Below are 9567 nucleotides of genomic sequence, written 5' to 3' on the forward strand. Positions count from 1 at the left end.
TCCCAACAAACAAAAGTGCTGGACCAGAAGGAATTACAGGTGAATTTTACCAAACTTTCTCAAATTATTCCAAAAAATTCATTACTAGAGAAGACTCTCAAACTCATGTATAAGGTCTGCATTATTGTCATTCCAAAACAGAATAAAGACATTAAAAACAAAGTTCAAAAAAAAAAGTTCATGCCAATATCTTGATGAACATAGATGCTAAAATCATCAAAAATATTAGCAAACTGAATCCAGCAGTACGTTAAAAAATCCATACACTATGATCAAGTGGGCTTTATTCCAGAGATGCAAGATTGGTACAATATCCACAGATCAATAAACATGATGCACCATATACACAAAATGAAGGATAAAAACCACGTGACCCTATCAACAGATGCAGAAAAAGCATTTGATAAAATCCAGCACCCATTTATGATAAAATTTCTCAGCAAAGTAGGAATAGAGCGAACATACCTCAACATAATAAAAGCCAAATATAACAAACCCACAGCCAGCATCATTCTCAACCGGAAAAAAATAAAAACATTTCTCTTCTGATCAGAAAAAACATAGGGATGTCTGTTTTTACCACTCTTTTTCAACATAGTACTGGAAGTCCTAGCCACAGCAATCAGACAAGAAGAAGAACGAAAAAACAACCCAAACAGAAAGGAGGAAGAAAAACTCATTATTTGTGGATGACATTTTACTGTATATAAAGAACCCTAAAGATTCCACCAAAAAACTACTAGAATTGATCAATGAATTCAGTAAAGTAGGAAGATGCAAGGTAAATATTGAGAAAGCAGTTGCAGTTCTATACACCAATAATAAACTATTTGTTTCAAGGGAAACTCAGAGGGCAATCCCAGTTAAAATTGCCTCAAAAACAAAACAAAACAAAACAAACACCTAAGGCCCTGATTGTGTGGGTCAATTGACTGGAGCATCATCCTGTATGCCTAATGGTCACAGGATCAGTTCCTGGTCAGGGTGCATACCTAGGTTGTGGGTTCCATCCCTTGTCAGGGTGTTTGGAAGGCAACCGATTGACACATCTCTCTCTCTCTCTCTCTCTCTCTCTCTCTCTCTCTCTCTCTCTCTCTCTCCCTCTCTCTCCTCTCTCTCAAATAAATAAAAGCATATCCTCAAGTGAGGATTTAAAAAAGAAGAAGAGAGACATTGTCTCTCCTATAAAAATGAAATAAAGCAAAACACCTAGGAATAACTGTAAGCCAGGACTCAAAAGACCTATATTAAAAAAAAAACAACAACCTGTACTCAGAAAATTATAAGACACTGAATAAATAAATTGATGAAATACAAATAAGCTGATGCACATAATGAGTTCATGGATAGAAAGAATTAACATCATTAAAATGTTCATCCTACCTAAAGGAATCTACAGTCTCAATCCAATCCCTACCAAGATACTAATGGCATATTTCACAGAACTATAACAAATATTCCAAAAATTGATATGGAACCACAAAAGATCCTGAATAGCCACAGCAATCTGGAAAAAGAGGACCAGACTTGGAGGAATCACGCTACATGATATCAAATTAACTACAGGCCATAATAATCAAAACAGCCTGGTACTGGCATAACAATAGACATATAGATCAATGGAAAAGAATAGGAAGCCCCAAATAAACCAATGTCTTTTTGGTTACTATTTGACAAAGGACACAAGCACATACAATGGAGTAAATATAGTCTATTCAATAAATGATGGGGAAATTTGACAGATCGATGCAAAAAAAAAAGAAAAGAAAAGTGAAGAGAAGAAGAAAAGAAAGAAATTAGACCACCTTCTAACACCACACAAAATAATGAACTAAAAATGGATTAAATACTTAAATGTAAGATTTAAAACCATAAAAATCTTTGAAGAAAACATAAGCAGTAAGATCTTGGACATTTCTTATAGCAATATAAATTTTTTCTGATATATATCCTCAGGCAAAGGAAACAACAAAAAATAATAAACAAATGGGACTACATCAAACTAATTTTTTTTTTACACAGCAAAGGAAACCATCAACAAAATGAAAAGACAACGCACTGAATGAGAAAACATGTTCACTAATGATATATCTGATAAAGGGTTAATACCCAAAATTTATAAAGAACTGACAAAACTCACACAAAACAAACAATCTAATTTAAAAATGAGCAAAGGATGTGAGTAGACACTTCTCCAAGAGGGACACATAGGTGACCCACAGACATATAAAGAGATGCTCAGCATCGCTAATCATTACAGAAATGGAAAGGAAAACTGCAATGAGGTATCACCTTGTACCTGTCAGAATGGCGATCATCAATAAATCAACCAGTGCTGGTGGGAAGTGGAGAAGCGGGAACCCTTGTGCACTGTTGGTGGGAAGGCAGATTGGTGTAGCCACTGTGGAAAGCAGGATGGAGTTACTTCAAAAAATTAAAAATGGAACTGCCTTATGACCCTTCAGTTTCCCTTCTGAGAATATATCTGAAGAAACCTGAAACACTGATTCAATAGGATATATGCCCATCAGTAGAGGAGTGGCTGAAAAAGCTGTGGTACATGAACACAATGGAATACTACTGAGCCGTAAAAAGGAAGGAAATGAAGGAAATCTTACTCTTTGCAACAGCATGGATGGACCTGGTGAGTATTATGCTATGTGAAGTGAAATTAGTCAGTTAGGGAAACACAAGTAACTTATAATTTCACTTATATGTGGAATCTAATGCACAAAAATAAAATAACAAAAAAATAAAAACAGACTCATAGATACAGACAACAGACTGACAGCTGTCAGAGGAGAAAGGGGCTGGGAACTGGGTGAAAAGTAAAGGGATTATGCTAAGAAAAAAAAAAATCTCATAGAGCCCTAACCGGTTTGGCTCAGAGGATAGAGCCTGGGGACTGAAGGATCCCAGGTTCAATTCTGGTCAAGGGCATATACCTTGGTTGCGGGCACATGCCAAGTCGGGGGTGTGCAGGAGGCAGCTGATCGATGTTTCTCTCTCATCAATGTTTCTAACTCTCTTTCCCTCTCCCTTCCTCTCTGAAAAAAATCAATAAAATATGTTTTAAAAAAATGTCATAGACACAGACAGCAGTATGGAGATTACCACAGGGAAAGGTGTTGGTAGAAGAGGGTATAGAAAAGATAATGGTGATGGAAGGAGACATGACTTGGGGTGGTGAACACAGTACAATATACAGATGATGTATTATAGAATTGTGTACCTGGAAGCTATATAATTTTATTAACCAATCTCACCCCAATAAATTCAATTTAAAAAAAAAGGAAGGACATGTGATACAGGCTACAACCTGAAGACATGATGCTCAGTGAAACAAGCCAGTCACAGAAAGACAAATACTGTGTGATCCCACTCACATGAGGCCTCTGGAGCTCAGTCATAGAGACAGAGGTAAGATGGAGGGCACCAGGGGTGGGGGAGGAGGATGGGGCATTATTTAGTGGGGAAGGGTTTCAGTTGGAGAAGATGAGAGCAGTGATGGAGATGATGGTGGTGACAACCGCACAACACTGTGAGCTCAACAGCACTGAATTGTGCATCAAAAACAGTTAAAATGGTAAATTTTATTGTGAATAGTTTACTGTGATAAAAATATTCAAAAAATAAACAGCAACAACAAAAAAACAGGCCAGGTCTTACACACAGAACCGTGATGGGACGTGCTCAGTCTACCTGATCTCTTGCTCCCAGGAGGCCGCTGGGTACACAGTGATGAGAAGAACTTGGGGTCCGAGGTCCCTTGAGCAACCTTGGACAAGCCCTGTTCCCTCCTGTTTACCTTACAGGCCTCTTAAGAGAAGGAAAGGATGCCATGTTGGGGGAATCGCCACTGTGTGCGCAGGCGCAGAGAGGTGTCCGCACAGGCAAAGTGCTGCTTTCTCACACCTTTGAGGACAGCTGAGCAGCCCTGTCTGATGCACAGCCACCCTCAGCTGATGGATGGAACCCGCATGGCGACCCCGCCCACCAGCAGTGACACAGAGACCTGCACAGGGGCCCGCTGAGAAGTGCCAGACAGGACGTAAATGGGGACCCGTTTTTAATGTTCACATTAATAAATGTTTTAATCTGGAAAACATTGGTTCCATGTAGTAACTGTGCTACTATTACTTTCCAAAGTAATAACTCCGAGGACTGTGCTGGTGACGCTACTACTTGGGGATACACATTAGAATCAGATGGGATCATTGTTCAAGGCTGTCAGTGTGTTTTTGTTAAACATGTGTTAAATTTGTTTGTTTTAAATATGATTTTCAATTGATTTTAGAGAGAGATGAAGGGAGAGGGAGAGAGAGAAACATTACCAGGGTTTCCATGATACCCCTCAGGTATGACGATTTACCAGAATGATTCACAGAACTCTGTTCCCACAACACGACTGTTCCACTATACACCCCCTTTAAAAACTTTTATTCATATTCTACCCAAAGTATTTCTCTTCTTTTAATGATACTCTCCTTAACCTTAGGCAAAATTTCATCATTCAGTGCTACTCTTGAACCTAGTTTGCAGGTCTTCTATTAGGCATTTTACTGTAATTTTAGGTTAGTTGCATGTGCCCCTTAATCAATCATTGCCTTCCTAAAATCAAGGCTTATAATATGTTTGCTCTTTATCCTCTGCAGTGTGTCTTTCATGCACAGGACATATACACTGTGTCTTTCATACACAGAATACATGTACTCCCACATATGTATGTGCATGCATGCATGTATGTATGCATGTATCTATCTGAATATGTTTGTATGTATATACGTGTGTGTATAATGTAGGTAATTTTTTTGTCATGAGCAAAGGTGCATCCCCAAAAGGAGTCACTCACACATTTGTATGTTCCCACAATGCCAGATTCATTAGGGGAGGCCCCCCCACCCCCCAGTTAGCCAAGAGTCACATGCAGGTTGCACACAGAGAGGGGGAACTTACGTGATAGAAGTGAGCAGAGCTAGCATCCAGTGCAAAGTTGTGGTCCTTGGAGGTCATCTGTAGATTGAGTGAAGTTTAGGTGTCAAGCCAGGCAGCTACAGTGGTGGCATGCCTCCTGTGGGGTGGAAGTCTGGCAGGGCCCTGAATCTGACAGATACAGCCAAGCTCAAGCCCCAAGCACATTGGGTGGTCAGAGCTCTGAGTGCTTTAAAAAATCTGGATAGCCCTAACGGGTTTGGCTCAGTGGATAGAGCGTCGGCCTGCGGACTCAAGGGTCCCTAGTTTGATTCTGGTCAAGGGCATGTACCTTGGTTGCAGGCACATACCCAGTGGGGAGTGTGCAGGAGGGAGCTGATCGATGTTTCTCTCTCATCGATGTTTCTAACTCTCTATCCCTCTCTCTTCCTCTCTGTAAGAAATCAATAAAATATATTTAGAAAAATAATAATAATAAAATATCTGGATATATAAAATGCTATGACATGCACTGACCACCAAGGGGCATGTGTAGAAGAACATGGCGGGCATCAGCCATGGTGGGATGGCAGAGCAGGTGAGTGGGGTCGGTCACCAGACCAAGGTGGGGCACCTGTCGCTGTCATCGGGGAAAGCCTCTGGTGGTTACTGAAAAGTCCTTGCTCCTGCACACCAGCGTCCCACCCAGTGCTTGTACCTGCTGACAGCATGGAGTGATTGGGGCCGGCGCCACCAGTGAGTGCAAGTGGCAGCTGCCATCCCCCATCACTCCTAAGGGCTTCTCCACCTCCCCCTGCTCCTGAGGGGTGATCGGGGCAGCAGCCGCTGCTCACCCCCGCTGCTGGCACTGGCCCCGATCACTCCACACCATCAGCAGGTGCAAGCGGGCCCAGCGGCCTCAGCATGTGGGATCGGGGCTGCCACCAGACAGGGGGCTGGGGGCTGCGGCAGGAGGTGGCAGGCTGAGACCTGCCCCTGTGTTCACCACAGCCTCATGGCCCACAGTTCCTTTCAAGGTGCATGAATTTGTGCACTGGGCCCCTAGTGTGCATATATGAGAAAAAGAGAGAGAGGGGTAAATAGAGAGAGAGAGAGTGAGTTGCTGTTCCATGTTGTTCCACTTATTAATGCCTTCATTGGGTAATTCTTGTATGTGGCCTGACCAGGGATCAAACCCACAACCTTGGCATATCAGGACGACATGCTAACCAACTGAGCTAACTGACCAGGGCTGGAAAGTCTGAGTTCTTAAAGCCCACATACGGTGGAGGTCCTACTCATATGAGTGCCTAGATGGAGTCCTATTTAAGTGTCCAGACTTGTGGTTTTGCATATCCAGGCACCTCCTAAAAGTGTTCCCATTGCACCCCATTACCTCAGTTTGACATAGTACTTGACATACCTGTCATGGCTGCCACTGACTTTAATTAAATGTATGCAAAAAGTTGAAAAAAGACAGTGAGCATGGGAAAGACTTTTTCTTTTTGTGATGAAGCTAGCTAAAAATTGAATTGTTGTTATAGGGGTTTTAAAAATTAAGCTTTAATATCAATGGTGTACCTATGCAAAACGAAAACTTTTCTTTCATCTGCTTAAAAGACAAATGTCTTTTGAACCATTAGTCTTCTGATGATAAATTGTAAAAAGTGTTTCTTATCAAGTAATCTGCAAGTACAGCAAATATTCTGTTTTATCAAAATAATTTTATGTGTTTTATGTTGTCTTAATTAGGTCTTCGATTACTTAAGAAAACTGAACCTTTTCAATAGTAAGAACTAACCCTCTGTATTGGTATGTGAAATCTTATATTGTTTCTTTGGTCAAATAGACCATTAATTATTATTACATAATAATGTGTGATCTTACTTAATCAAGTGTACTAAAACCTTTTGATATTTTTACAAACTTCTCAAGAATCAAATTCTAAAGAAATTCTGACCACAAACTAACTCTGAGGTTTTTAAGAAGGTCCCTAGAATTTTCAAAAGATTTGTTCTCTTTCCTTATAAAAGGGGAGATATTAAACTAATTATACTCATTCAGTATGTTAAATTACATGAGCTGCATTATTAAATGAGCGATGATAAAACTTCTTAGGTGTTTTTCACGGGGCAATATAAGTTGTTCTAGAGAAATTGTATGAAATTCCTAAAACACTGATATAGTCTGGTATAATGTTATCCCTTGTAATTCTAGTTATTATCTTAAAATATTTGGTGGCACAGAAATAACCAAATTTCCTTGTCAATTTCATTGTAGTGACTTCTCAATTAGATCTCTAATAATGGCCAACAAGAACATTGCCTTCTTACTGCTATTCCATTACCTTCTTAAATTGCTATTATAAAAACTGAGGTTCACAGTAAAGATACTGAACCTGAGTATTAGCCAGGGAAGTGCCCTGGTAACTGACTTTAATGCAAAGGCAGCAGCAATCTATTTATATAAAATAGAGGAATATGCAAATTATCCGGGATGCATCACATCACAAGTATTCACAGGGTGGGCGGGCTGCGGGGCCATGGGGTGGGACTCCAGGTCTAGCAGGATTTCCTCCTGCCCAGGCAGACTCCCCCATGGCCCTGCAGCTGAATCTCGACACCAACCTGGGGTTTACTAAACTTCACTGGAACTGCTCCCCATACCCCCACCCCTTGCCCCAGGACAACGCTGCCTGCAGCAGGGCACCCCAGCAGCCCCTTGACAGGCAGGCGGCCAGGGAGAGCTGAGTGGGGTGGGGGTTTCAGGGAGCCATGGAGGGGCAGGGCAGCTGGAGCCAAGTTCCCAGGGGTCTGAGAATAGTGCCTGACAGGAGCCTGACTGCAAAGAAGGAAGATGAAGCGGCCTTGGGGAGCTCTTCCAATCCCTCTGCATGGACACCCTACCCCAGCCCCCACATCCCAGCGGGCACGGGGAGGCTGACTGGACAGGGCGAAGACCCAGCCTCAGGGGTAGCCGCAGTCTGCACCTTTGACTCCCAATCTCTTCCACCGCCACCCCCGCCAGGGGCGACCACAGCAATAGCATGCCTCATGCCAAGGACGACCCATCAGCACCCCCGAGGTACCCAGGGCCTGTGGCCCACCGCTGCTGGGCCCCCTCCACTGGGGCCGGGCACACCTCTCCTCCCTACAACTCCAGACTCAGGTGGAGGCAGGCCTGAGCAAGCCCCCTCCAGGGTCAGACCCATCCCCCACCCCCAGCAGCAGCACCTTCTCCACAGCAAAAGCACACCAAGCCTCGCCCTCCTAGCCCGCCTGGCCCCGCCCTGGCCCGCCCCAGCCCCACTCCAGGAGATTGGAGCCCCGCCCTGAGCACAGACAGCTGGGAAATGGCCACATACAATTTAAAGAATGGCACCAAGCAGGGAAGTTTCACAGTTACTCCCCGTTTGGCCTCGTCACCCCGTAGTATCCCCTTACTGTCCCCCCCTAGCACCTCCAGGGACAACCACCGCTACAGGGCTGCTGGCCAGAGCCTGCCCCTCCGAGGCCTGCGGAACCCTCTGCAAAGCTTTGATAGCTACAGTTCCAGGAAACAATCATGCCTCCTCCCCTAATCAGCACCTGCTACCTGCGAAGGTACCCGTGGGCTTAAAAATAACAGTCCCTTCCCATTTAGACATCACTTACTTGATTAAACATTTCTAGGTTTATTAGCTCAAAACCACCTCATGACAATCCAGTGAGGCAGACAGAGAAGAGATTACAATTTCCATGGTATATGTGTATGTATTCAGAATGAAGCTCAGAAATGAAGCTCAGAGAGGAACAGTGTCAAGCCCAGTGGTTCCCAAGATGCAGCACAGGCCCCACAGGGGGGGCAATTTTATTTTCAATAGGGGCATTTCGAGAAAGAGTTAACAGTGAATTTTTTGCATTTCTTATGGTTCTAGGGGGCCTTATCTATAGTGTATCCTATATAATGAAAGGCTAATATGCAAATGACCGAATGGTGGAATGACTGGTCATTATGGTGCGCACTGACCACCAGGGGGCAGACACTCAACACAGGAGCTGCCCCCTGGTGGTCAGTGTACTCCCACAGGGGGAGCATCGCTCAGCCAGAAGCTGAGCTCACAGCTGGCAAGAACAGCGGCAGTGGTGGGAGCCTCTCCTGCCTCTGTGGCAATGCTAAGGATGTCCAACTGATGGCTTAGGCCCACTAAGCCATCAATTGGACAACCTCCCAGGGCTCCCGGACTGTGAGAGGGCTCAGGCCAGGCTGAGGGATGCCTCCCCCCAAAGTGCACAAATTTCATGCACCGGGCCACTAGTAGAGTTTATAGAGATCATGGCACATGAAGTCCATTCTGCTGCAACAACAACAAAAATAGTCCTTCATTGCCAATTTTTTTTTTTTTTTAATCCTGATATCCCTGTAACATGGCAACAATTTTCTGAATTTGAGAAACTTAGATGGGTAAACAATGCCTATACATTAAATGAACATTCAGGGCTATGGAAAACTCAGGAAAACAACTTGTTTTTTTTCAGGCTTCCTTGCAAGTCCTATTTTTCATTTTTGCCTTTCTTTACCCACCATAGTGCACTGAAGATAAACTATTTTGTTCTCAGACTTCCTCCCTCTGAACCCTTTTAGCTCCTCCAACTTGACTTCACTCAACTGTCACTT

At 43.3% G+C, this 9567-nt stretch overlaps 1 long non-coding RNA gene across 1 annotated transcript; it reads left to right on the top strand.

The window, feature by feature from the left end:
• The first annotated feature begins 1476 nt into the window (after window positions 1-1476).
• Window positions 1477-4100, top strand: LOC308534066. The gene is made up of 3 exons (XR_013997150.1): window positions 1477-2644; window positions 3294-3420; window positions 3816-4100. It is a non-coding gene; the product is annotated as an uncharacterized lncRNA (long non-coding RNA).
• Window positions 4101-9567: the final 5467 nt, after the last annotated feature.

This window comes from Myotis nattereri (assembly GCF_964212035.1).
Source record: "Myotis nattereri genome assembly, chromosome: 1".
Classification (NCBI taxonomy): domain Eukaryota; kingdom Metazoa; phylum Chordata; class Mammalia; order Chiroptera; family Vespertilionidae; genus Myotis; species Myotis nattereri.